This window comes from Conger conger, chromosome 8, assembly GCF_963514075.1.
Source record: "Conger conger chromosome 8, fConCon1.1, whole genome shotgun sequence".
Classification (NCBI taxonomy): domain Eukaryota; kingdom Metazoa; phylum Chordata; class Actinopteri; order Anguilliformes; family Congridae; genus Conger; species Conger conger.
The window spans coordinates 27,050,847-27,063,934 of record NC_083767.1 but is presented as its reverse complement, the minus strand read 5'-3'; positions in this window follow the sequence as shown (position 1 = coordinate 27,063,934).

Below are 13,088 nucleotides of genomic sequence, written 5' to 3'. Positions count from 1 at the left end.
GTACTGTCCTCTCAGGTCCCCTTGGCACTTGTTCTTGTGTTTGATTTGCAGTTTGTTGTACATCGCTCTGGATAAGAGCGTCTGCTAAATGCCACGTAATGTAATGTAATGTAACGTAATGTAGAACTCCCACAATCCCACAGGACAATTCTGCGACGTCCACCCTGCATGACGTCTAGCTTGGTTCAGCCAATCCCGTCATGGCGGGAGCAATAAACTTTCCCGTATAAGAGCAAGACATGTTCTCGGGATCTTTCTCTTCCTTCTTTCTTCCTTCTCTTGTTCATTCGCTTCTTCGACGCACCCTTTTTGGCCATTCGCTTCAGCTCATCTGCTCCGAGACTCGGACAGAGGCTGAATGCTGCACAGCGCACTACCAGGCCTACGGACACCTAGTTACCTTGTGGTAACTTCGTGGCCAATAGCGAGTGAAAACTGGTGGACGCGGAACGCTACATCAGTTTACCCCTGCAAAGCTCACCAAGGAACAACATCAACAAACTTTTCCACCCGGAAAAAGGACCAGCGAACATCCTTCCAGCAACCGAGCGGACCAGACAACAATGCGTGGCTAAGACGGGAACGCCCCAGCTTTGCGCACCTCTCCAGGACACGCATTCACAGCACCATCGCGGCTCCTTTTGGATCCAATGCGTATGGACTCAGTAAGAGAACAAACATTCAGGCATAGCCAGTGTTTAGTTTAGTCTTGACTGATTGTGAATCTGTGTTCTATATTTGCCGTTTTACCGTTTGAATGTATTTGTTAGCCATATATATACCTGAATTGATTCGCCGTCTTTCGCGTATGTAATTAGAGAAAATACGCAAGTAGTCTCTTCTCACAGCTAACTCTATCACTGACACGCCCAATTTACCTTTCCTTTGTCCAAGACACACACACACACACACACACTACTAACTTCCCGTTAGTTTCTGTTCTGTGTTTTATATTATTAAACCTGGTGTCTGTTTTGGCGTCACAGACATGAGAGCCGAGTTAAAGCAGTCTTTCGAAGAACTTCCAACCTTCCAATCGGTATGTTCAATCATTAATATTGGTTATTTTAATTATTAATCAAAATACTAAATTTGTGGTTAGATATTTCTGATAACTTTTTGCAGTTATGCTGCTACGTAACATTAACTGGCGCCACGGTTTCGTAGAGTAAAATCCCTACGTTATTTGGTGGCCCGTGCGAGGACCCTACACCACCATCCTACCCCATATCTCTTTTTAAAACTAATTTACAGAAATTAGTGGCTATGTTATCTCTACTATCTGACAACATAGTCATTATGGGGGACTTCAATGATGGTGCCTTGAAATCAACATCAATAACCGCCTTCATGGCAAGCCAGGGATATGTCCAACATGTCACTGAACCCACAACTGAAAACGGATCATTAATTGATCACGTTTATGTAAAAAGCTCATGCCACTACTGTATACAGGTAACAGTTCTGCCAGCGTATTTCAGTATGCATGAAGCAATTTACATTACATTTACAAATAGTGAGTGTTAGTGTTTTCACAATTCAACTTTTCATTTTTGGCCGTTTTTGGCATGTGAAGCATGTGGTTTTAGAAATCCACATGTGACTGGTGGCACTGAGCATGCATTAACGCTGCCAGTGGGGTTATCAGAACCTTAGTCACCGGTGCTGTGTGGTGCTGGAGGCTTGTGCAATGTGTGTACTATTGTTTGGCAGTATTGTTGTTCTGTGCAGTGTACGCATGAAGCAATTTACATTTCATTTACAAATAGTTGGTGTTGGTGTTTTCACAACATTCAACTTTTCACTTTTGGCCATTTTTGGCCACGGTTGGCATGTGAAGCATGTGGTTTTACATTACATTACATTATTGGCATTTGGCAGACGCTCTTATCCAGAACGACGTACAACAAAGTGCATACCCATAACCAGGGATAAGTTCGCTGAAAGACCCTAGAGGTAAGTACAATTTCAACTGCTACCTGTACAACAAAGAAAAGGACAAGGGCCTTTTTTTTTTTTTTTTTTGAACAAACAAACAAACAAACAGAGCAAAAGTCACCAAAGTTAACTATCCAAACACTGCTTACCTAGTCAACTAAAAATACCGATACACAAAGCAAGTCACAGAGACAACAATTAAGGTTCACAGGGAGGTAGGGAGGGATGGGGAGAGGTGCTGCTTGAAGAGGTGCGTCTTCAGCTTGCGCTTGAAGGTGGGGAGAGATTTTAGAAATCCATACATGACTGGTGGCACTGAGCATGCATTAACGGTGCCAGTGGGGTTATAAGAACTTTAGTCACCACTGCTATGTGTGTTGTTGGAAGTCTGTCCAGGGTGTGTACTATTGTTTGGCAGTATAGTTGTTCTGTGCACTGTATTGTTCTGGAGGTGTTTGGCATGTCAGGCAGGTGGTTCTACAAATCCACACGTGACTGGTGGCACTGAGCATGCATTAACGGTGCCAGTGGGGTTTTCAGAACCTTAGTCACCTAGGTGCTGTGTGGTGCTGGAGGCTTGTGCAAGGTGTGTACTATTGTTTGGTAGTATATTGTTGACTGGTGGCAGTGAGCGTGCCAGTGGGGTTATGAGAACCTTAGTCACTGTGGTGGTACAGGCATTCTTGCATGAGTTGCTCTGTGCATGGTTAAATCATGTGCACAAAGTATGTGTACTGCTACTATGTACAGTGCCAAATCTTTCTGTTTCTTTTTTCCTGAGACTCCTGCCCTCCGTCCCCCTGAGCTCATTTTCCACTCCACCCGGGTCCCACCACACCCATCTGACCTGCATTCCTCTATGGACTATCAAACTAAACCTTTAGGCCCACAGAGGTTGGGCATCCCCCTATAGCCGGGTTCCTCTCGAGATTTCCTACCATTGGGGAGTTTTGTCTTTCCACTGTTTGAGGGTTTTTCTCTCCACTAGGGAGTTGTTTACCTCAGATGCTATCAGGGGGCTAGTATTTCCCTTTCCACTTTGTTGTTCTTTACATTCACTGCTATAAAGCACTTTCTGCTGTATGCTCAAAAAGTGCTATACAAATAAAGTTATGTTTCTATGTTTCTTGGATTCCCTTGCATTCTATTCACTACAAATGTAGCATTTAAATTACATGGAAAAATTGCTAATACATATGGTCTTTGTTAAACCAGTACCAGACTTGTACAAATAAAAACACAGGTACATACACATTTAAAGACCTCACTCTACTAACTGCCTACAAACTCACTTTTCCCATAAACTAGTTTACTCACTGAGACACAATTTAAAATGTGCTCCTATAACACACATAACAACATGGGTTTCTTTTTTGACAGCATTGACATAACCATGTGTCACAACCAATTGTTAAAACAAATTAAGTGATCCCACTGTAACCATTTTTTGACCTTTGCAACATCAATACATTTGAGTCGAGTGACTTGCAACAATGTTGTCAGAATGTAATCATGCTGTTGCTAATGCAGATGCTGTTTTCCCCATTACACGACTGGAAAAGCCAAAGGTACTGGTAGTGGTACTCCTGGTTTACTGGGAAGTGGCTCAACTCTCTGCAGAGTCCGTTCTTATATATATAACAAAAATACGATTGCGCAAACGCACACACACACAACATGTTAAACTACATGCTGCTTTTGCCAACAAGTAAATGGTTGGCATTTATATAGCGCCTTTATCCAAAGCGCTGTACAATTAATGCTTCTCATTCACCTAGTCATACAAACACTCACACACCAACGGCAATTGGCTGCCATGCAAGGCGCCGACCAGCTCGTCAGGAGCATTTAGGGGTTTGGTGTCTTGCTCAGGGAAACTTCGACACAGCCCGGGCGGGGGATCGAACCAGCAACCCTCCAACTGCCAGACAACTGCTCTTACTGCCTGAGCCATGTTGCCTGTTTCTCTGTATGTAGTTCATCTAATCTGATTGTCATAAGGTTCCATGACCAGATCCACACAGGGCAATACACAAAATAATTGGGAGTTTTATTTAACTTATATCATTATAACGGTTACAGTGACAGTTAGTTTGTGGGCCATTTAAACGATTCACTCATCAGCTGCAACTTGCTTTGAAGTTTTAAGACAGGATATAATTAATGTCCAGTGAAAAATATCGACCTGCCTGTCAGTCATAATTCTGAGAGCTCGAACTGCCAGCAACTTCCATATATGAGCGCAAAGTCAACTAGGAAGAGCCGTTTTTACGTCATCGTTTTCAAACTCCGATTAATGTAAACAATGGAATGTTCATTCAAATAACATTTTCGGTTGTCCTCTCTAATATATACCTCACTTCCTGTTGCCAGCTGGTGCTATGATACTGAGCCTTTATTAGTATGTAGATTTTAACACACTCAACAACAATTACGTGTAAAGTTTCAGCTACATCAGACGATGTACATTGAAAATGATCATACTTCCTGTTGCCAGCAGGTGGCGCTATAACAGTCAACCTTTATTGGTATATGGATGAAATTACATTCTACAATGAAATGTGTGAAATTTCAGCCACATCAGACAATGTAGAATAAACAAAAAACACTTAACATGCTACAGTCCTGTAATGTTTACCCGCACAATGATGGAGAGCAGAGGTTAATTTCCATAGTATTTATGCCAGGAGGCACAATTTATGCTTGAAAATTCATTAGGCCATAAATATGCATTCAAAATAGAACCATTGGCTTAAAGAATCTATTCAATCTTATTGAGGCTGCACCGGGGATCGTTTTGCACCTTAACTGTCCTAAGGGCTGTTTTTTTATATTCCTTAAAATGCTACAATACAATTTAGTAACAAAAGAACAGTTAATATCAATGCAAGATATGCATTAAAGCCTATGTGTTAATCTTTTAAGTATATGATACTCTTGTGCCAGTAAAAGCCTGTCTTTAAGTCTGTAAATGTATTTAATATTTATTTTAGTTATTCAATTCCTATCCTAATGAAGATAGATAAAAAAAGAAACATTGGGCTGGGTGTTGTCAATACATTTTGTCACGTAGGCTGCAGCTGCAAATCATACGTCGTTATGCATATTGGTTCGCTATAAAATACAAAAACCTAACAATGACAAATCACTTTTTGCCAATAGATGGAATACCCTTATCAGAAATGGGGGAAGTTAGTCTGTGAGTAGAATAGATTGTGTTGTCAGCTTGACTGCTTCCACAAGGGAACCTACAACATGCTTTTTAACGGTACTTGGTCAGTTGAACAATATAAATGCCAGCATTCGATTATGGTAAACGGTACCGAAAATGCACTTTGCACCAGCCATCATAACAAAAGTACCAATATAGGATCGATTTAAACCATCCATCTTTCCATCCATTATCTGAACCCGCTTATTCTGAACAGGGTCGCGGGGGGCTGGAGCCAATTCCAGCATAGGATTTAAACCTCTATATATTTCATGTTGACAGTGTAGACTATTATGTGTATTCTGACGCGAATTAGATTTGAATGGGTTACAACATTCACTTCTCTTCAATGAAGTCAAATAGAAACGCCTCGAATTCCTTAAGGCTTCTTGGTTTTCCTTAAAATGTTAAATGTTATTTTTAACAAAATAACATTTAACATCAATGCAAGATATGCATTATATGTGATCATTTTTTAAATATATGATACTTTCCTGCCAGTAAAAGCCTGTCTTTTATTTTAGTTATTCAATCCATATAATTAAGTTAGATGAGAAAAAATGTTGCTGGGGGCTGGGTGTTGTCAATGTCAGTATATTTTGTCACGTAGGCTGCCGCTGTTGCTCATACATCGTTATGCTTACTGGATCGCAAAAAGAAACAAAACCTGTCGTTGAGAAATCACTTGAACCAAGAAAAAGAGAACCAAAACCAACCTTTGCCGAAAGATGGCAACCGCGTATTAGAAATGGGGGAAAGTTACATCAGCTGCAACTTGCGTTGAAGTTTTAAGACTGGATATAATGAGTCTCCAGCGAAAATAGTGAGCCTTTTTTGGTTTATGAATGTGACAACACTCCAACAATGAACATATGTGCAAAGTTATAGCCACATCCAGCAATGTAGAATTTAAGTAAGAACACTTCCTGTTTGCGCAGCTTAATTGTGAGCCTGACCATAGCCATAAGATTCCAAGATATCAAAAATCAGTTCATAGTTGTGTGTCAGGGCTATAATATCATGCTGACCACATTTTGTGTGAATGTGATGAAGGCCCTAGCAGGGGAACGCACAAAACTGTGATATTAGCCTAACTTCCTGTTGCCAGATGGTGGCGCTATAATATTGAGGTATATGGATTTGATTACACTCCAACAATAACCCTATTTCTACATTCTTAGCCACATAAGACATTTAGAGTGAAATTAAGGCCACTTCCTGTTTCCAGATGGTGGCACTATAACATTGAGCCATTCTTGGTAAATGGATGTGATTACACTCCAAAAATGTGTGTGTGTAAAATATCAACCAGATCAGACTATCTAGAATGAAATTATGGCCACATCCTGTTGGCATGGCAAGACGTAAAATTGTACGCCTCGCCATGGCCGTACCGTTGGAGATATCAATAATGTCCTTTCAATTTAGTATCAGGACTATCCTGAGACCATTCTCACCACATTTGGTGTGAATGCAATGAACCCCCTAGGAGGAGTATTTCAAAGCTTGGTACGCAAAAAAACACTTAAACACACAAAATCCAAAATGGCTGACTTCCTGTTTGGAAAAGTTCAGGGATGCAAATGAGAAATGTGTGTGTCTTGAGGAGACCCAAATGTCTACCAGATTTGGTGCATTTATGTGAAAGTATATGTCCACAATATTAGAAAAGAACAATTGGGGGCGCTGTGTAGCCACACCTAGATGAATGTGAATATGGATGTGATTGGACTCCAACACTGAACATATTAGTAAAATATCAGTCAGATCAGACGATGTAGAACGAAATGAAGCCCACTTCCTGTTTTTGCACGTAACGTGCATATTATACGCCTCGCCATTGCTATTCCGTTCAAGATATCAAAAATCTGTTCACAATTTAGGGTCAGGACTATCGTAAGATCATGCTAACCACATTTTGTGTGAATGTGATGAATGCCCTAGCAGTAACGCATACAAATATGATAACCTCACTTCCTGTTGCCAGATGGTGGCGCTATAACATTGACCCGTTCTTGGTATATGGATGTGATTACACTCATTATTATTGAACGTATGAACATTTTACAATGAACGTATTTGTAAAATATCAGCCAGATCAGACAATGATGACCATGAAATTATGGCCACTTCCTGTTGGCATGGCGAGACATAAAATTGCACGCCTCGCCATTGCCGTACCATTTGAGATCCTACCAATTCAGAATCATGACTATCCTGAGACCATTCTGACCACATTTGGTGTGAATGCGATGAACCCCCTAGGAGGAGTATTTAAAAGTTTGGTACGTGTGAAAACGCACAAAATCCAAAATGGCTGACTTCCTGTTCGGAAAAGCTAAGGGATAAAAGTGAGAAATGTGTTTGTCTTGAGGAGACCCACATGTCTACCAGTTTTGGTGCATTTATGTGAAAGTCAGTGTCAACAATATAAGAAAACAATGATAGGGGGCGCTGTGGAGTCCCTCGGCCACGCCCAGGTCTGAGCAGCTGATAGATCCTGGTGGTCCTCAGTTCTGACGTGTGTGCAAAATTTTTACTTTTTACACATGGCAAGCACCTCAAAAATGGCCATTTGCATATAGAAAAAGGAAGAATAATAAGAATCGCACCCTACGGTGCTTGGGCCCTAATAATAATAATAATCCTTCCAATAACAATAGGGTCCTTCACACCCTACGTTGCTTGGGCCCTAATAATAATCCTACCAATAACAATAAGGTCCTTCGCACCCGACGGTACTTGGGCCCTAATAATAATCCTTCCAATAACAATAGGGTCCCTTCGCACCCTACGGTGCTTGGGCCCTAATAATCCTTCCAATAACAATAGAGTCCTTCGCACCCTACAGTGCTGGGGCCCTAATCATCCTTCCAATAACAATAGGGTCCTTCGCACCCTACGGTGCTTAGGCCCTAATAATAATAATAATCCTTCCTATAACAATTACATCCTTCGCACCCTTCGGTGCTTGGGCCCTAATAATAATAATAATCCTTCCAATAACAATAGGGTCCTTCGCACCCCACGGTGCTTGGGCCCTAATAATAATAATAATAATCCTTCCAATAACAATAGGGTCCTTCGCACCCAACAGTGCTTCGGCCTTAATAATAATAATAATCCTTCCAATAACAATAGGGTCCTTCGCACCCTATGGTGCTTGGGCCCTAATAATAATAATCCTTCCAATAACAAAAAGGTCCTTCGCACTCTACGGTGCTTGGGCCCTAAATAATCCTTCCAATAACAATAGGGTCCTTCGCACCCTATGGTGCTTCAGCCCTAATAATCCTTCCAATAACAATTGGGCCCTTCGCACCCTACGGTGCTTGGGCCCTAATAATAATAATAATCCTTCCAATAACAATAGGGTCCTTTGCACCCTACGGTGCTTGGGCCCTAATAATAATAATAATCCTTCCAATAACAATAGGGTCCTTTGCACCCTATGGTGCTTGGGCCCTAATAATCCTTCCAATAACAATAGGGTCCTTCGCACCCTACGGTGCTTGGGCCCTAATAATAATATTAATAATCCCTCCAATAACAATAGGGTCCTACGCACCCTACGGTGCTTCGCCCTAATAATCGTTCCAATAACAATAGGGTCCTTCGCACCCTACGGTGCTTGGGCCGTAATAATAATAATAATAATAATAATAATCCTTCCAATAACAATAGGGTCCTTCGCAACCTACGGTGCTTGGGCCCTAAATAATCCTCCCAATAACAATAGGGTTCTTCGCACCCTACGGTGCTTGGGCCCTGATAATAATTATCCTTCCAATAACAATAGGGTCCTTAGCGCCCTACAGTGCTTGGGCCCTAATAATCCTTCCAATAACAATAGGGTCCTTCGCACCCTACGGTGCTTGGGCCCTAATAATAATAATAATCCTTCCAATAAGAATAGGGTGCTTCGAACCCTACGGTGCTTGGGCCCTAATAATAACAATACAAATAATCCTTCCAATAACAATAGGGTCCTTCGCACCCTACGGTGCTTCGGCCCTAATAATAATAATAATCCTTCCAATAAAAATAGGGTCCTTTGAACCCTACGGTGCTTGGGCCCTAATAATAATAATAATCCTTCCAATAACAATAGGGTCCTTCGCACGCTACGGTGCTTCGGCCCTAATAATAATAATAATAATAATCCTTCCAATAACAATAGGGTCCTTCGCACCCTACGGTGCTTGGGCCCTAATAATAATAATAATAATAATCCTTCCAATAACAATAGGGTCCTTCGCACCCCACAGTGCTTGGGCCCTAATAATCCTTCCAATAACAATAGGGTCCTTCGCACACTACGGTGCATGGGCCCTGATTATAGTCCTTCCAATAACAATAGGGTCCTTTGCACCCTATGGTGCTTGGGCCCTAATAATCCTTCCAATAACAAAAGGGTCCTTCGCACCCTACGGTGCTTGGGCCCTAATAATAATATTAATAATCCTTCCAATAACAATAGGGTCCTTCGCACCCCACAGTGCTTGGGCCCTAATAATAACAATAAAAATAATCCTTCCAATAACAATAGGGTCCTTCGCACCCTACGGTGCTTCGGCCCTAATAATAATAATAACCCTTCCAATAAAAATAGGGTCCTTTGAACCCTACGGTGCTTGGGCCCCAATAATAATAATAATCCTTCCAATAACAATAGGGTCCTTCGCACGCTACGGTGCTTGGGCCCTAATAATAATAATAATAATAATCCTTCCAATAACAATAGGGTCCTTCGCACCCTACGGTGCTTCAGCCCTAATAATAATAATAATCCTTCCAATAACAATAGGGTCCTTCGCACCCTACGGTGCTTGGGCCCTAATAATAATAATAATCCTTCCAATAACAATAGGGTCCCTTCGCACCCCACAGTGCTTGGGCCCTAATAATCCTTCCAATAACAATAGGGTCCTTCGCACACTACGGTGCATGGGCCCTGATTATAGTCCTTCCAATAACAATAGGGTCCTTTCACCCTATGGTGCTTGGGCCCTGATAATCCTTCCAATAACAAAAGGGTCCTTCGCACCCTACGGTGCTTGGGCCCAAATAATAATATTAATAATCCTTCCAATAACAATAGGGTCCTACGCACCCTACGGTGCTTCGCCCTAATAATCGTTCCAATAACAATAGGGTCCTTCGCACCCTACGGTGCTTGGGCCCTGATAATAGTCCTTCCAATAACAATAGGGTCCTTTGCACCCTACAGTGCTTGGGCCTTAATAATAATAATAATCCTTCCAATAACAATAGGGTCCTTCGCACCCTACGGTGCTTGGGCCCTAATAATAATAATAATAATCCTTACAATAACAATAAGGTCCTTCGCACTCTACGGTGCTTGGGCCCTAAATAATCCTTTCAATAACAATAGGGTCCTTCGCACCCTATGGTGCTTGGGCCGTAATAATCCTTCCAATAACAATAGGGTCTTTCGCACCCTATGGTGCTTGGGCCCTAATAATCCTTCAAATAACAATAGGGTCCTTCGCACCCTACGGTGCTTGGGCCCTAATAATATTAATAATCCTTCCAATAACAATAGGGTCCTTCATATCCTATGGTGCATGGGCCCTAATAATCCTTCCAATAACAATAGGGTCCTTTGCACCCTACGGTGCTTGAGCCCTAATAATAAGCCTTCCAATAACAATAGGGTCCTTCGCACCCTACGGTGCTTGGGCCCTAATAATCCTTCCAATAACAATAGGGTCCTTCGCACCCTATGGTGCTTGGGCCCTATTAATAATAATCCTTCCAATAACGATAGGGTCCTTCGCACTCTACGGTGCTTGGGCCGTATTGAAAAAAAAAAAACAATAATAATAATTATAATCCTTCCAATAACAATAGGGTCCTTCGCACCCTACGGTGCTTGGGCCCTAATAATAATAATAATCATAATCCTTCCAATAACAATAGGGTCCTTCGCACCCTACGGTGCTTCGGCCCTAATAATAATAATAATAATAATCCTTCCAATAACAATAGGCTCCTTCGCACCCTACGGTGCTTGGGCCCTAATAATCCTTCCAATAACAATAGGGTCCTTCGCATCCTACGGTGCTTGGGCCCGTATAATCCTTCCAATAACCTTTCAAAACTACCGTCCGGTATCTCTCCTTCCTTTTCTATCCAAATCCATTGAACGAGCTGCCTCCAACCAACTCTCTTCCTTCCTCTCACAGAATAACCTGCTGGACCCCCACCAGTCTGGCTTCACACCTGGCCACTCGACGGAGACTGCACTCCTCTCTGTCAATGAATCCCTTCAGGCTGCACGAGCAACCTCTCTCTCCTCTGTCCTGATCCTTCTTGTTCTCTCTGCGGCGTTCGACACGGTCAACCACTCCATCCTCTTCGCCTCCCTGGCATCTACAGGGATCTGTGGCACAGCCTTAGAGTGGATCAAATCTTATCTCTCTGGCCGGTCCTCCCAGGTGTCCTGGGCTGGAGGAGTGTCAACCCCTCGCCCCTTTGTTACAGGAGTCCCCCAGGGCTCAGTCCTCGGACCCCTCCTCTTCTCCATCTACACGAGATCCCTTGGCCCCGTTATCTCTGCTCATGGCATCTCCTATCATTGTTTTGCCGATGAAACCCAACTCTTTCTCTCCTTCCCCCCATCAGACACACAGGTCTCTACCCGTATCTCCGCCTGCCTGAGAGACATCCAGAGCTGGATGGGCAACCACCATCTAAAGCTCAACCCAGGTAAGACGGAGGTCATCTTCATCCCTGCTTTAACCTCTCCCTTCTCTGATTTCTCCATCTCACTCGGGGATACCACAGTGACCTCATCCCCTAGTGCAAGAAACCTTGGAGTGGTGATGGACAACAGGCTATCCTTCTCTGAGAACATCGCTACGGTGACCCGGGCGTGCAAGTTCTTCCTGTACAACATCCGGAGAATCCAACCTTTTGTCACCATCTACTCCACTCAGCTCCTTGTTCAAGCAATGGTCCTGTCCCACCTGGACTATTGCAATTCTCTGCTGGCTGGCCTTCCAGCATCTGCCATCAGACCCCTACAACTGATCCAGAATGCTGCAGCCCGTCTGGTATTTAATGTTCCCAGACATTCACGTCACCCCCCTGCTCCGAAACCTCCACTGGCTGCCTGTTATGGCTCGGATCAAATTTAAAACTTTGGTGCTCGCATACCAGGCAGTTAAAGGATCAGCCCCTGTATATATTCAATCCCTTATCAAGACTTATACACCAACAAGACCCCTCCGTTCTGCCACTTTGTGCCGTCTGGCGCCTCCTTCTCGCCACACCTGCACCTCACGCTCACGACTGCTGTCTGTCCTGGTCCCACGGTGGTGGAATGACCTCCCGGTGGATGTCAGAACAGCAGAGTCTCTGACCTTCAAGCGCAGACTGAAGACCCATCTCTTCAGGCTACACCTTTCCCTCCCCAACTCACTACCATGATTAGCCTTAGACTGTAATGGCACTTATGTATAGTTATTGTTACTTGTTTAGGTATTCTTTTTTTATTGGTTGTTGTATTGTTGTATTCTAGCTGCAATTGTTGTATGCTAGTTTGAAAGTTGATTGTACTCTTAAAGGGTTCTGATTTTCTGTATGTTTACACTAGGACTCAGAACTGTACTGTCCTCTCAGGTCCTCTTTGCACTTGTTCTTGCTTGGGCCCTAATAATAATCCTTCCAATAACAATAGGGTCCTTCGCACCCTACGGTGCTTGGGCCCTAATAATAATCCTTCCAATAACAATAGGGTCCTTCGTATAGCACAATGTGGACTCTCGGTCTATGTCAAAGCCTATCTCTGAAATCAGTCTACTTCAGTTGTCATAGGAGAGGGGTACTGTCCATAATGTTTTGGCAGCAGCTTTGGCGATAATTTCACAGCACACGTGAACTGCAACCAATCTAATGGTTTAATTTAAGCCAT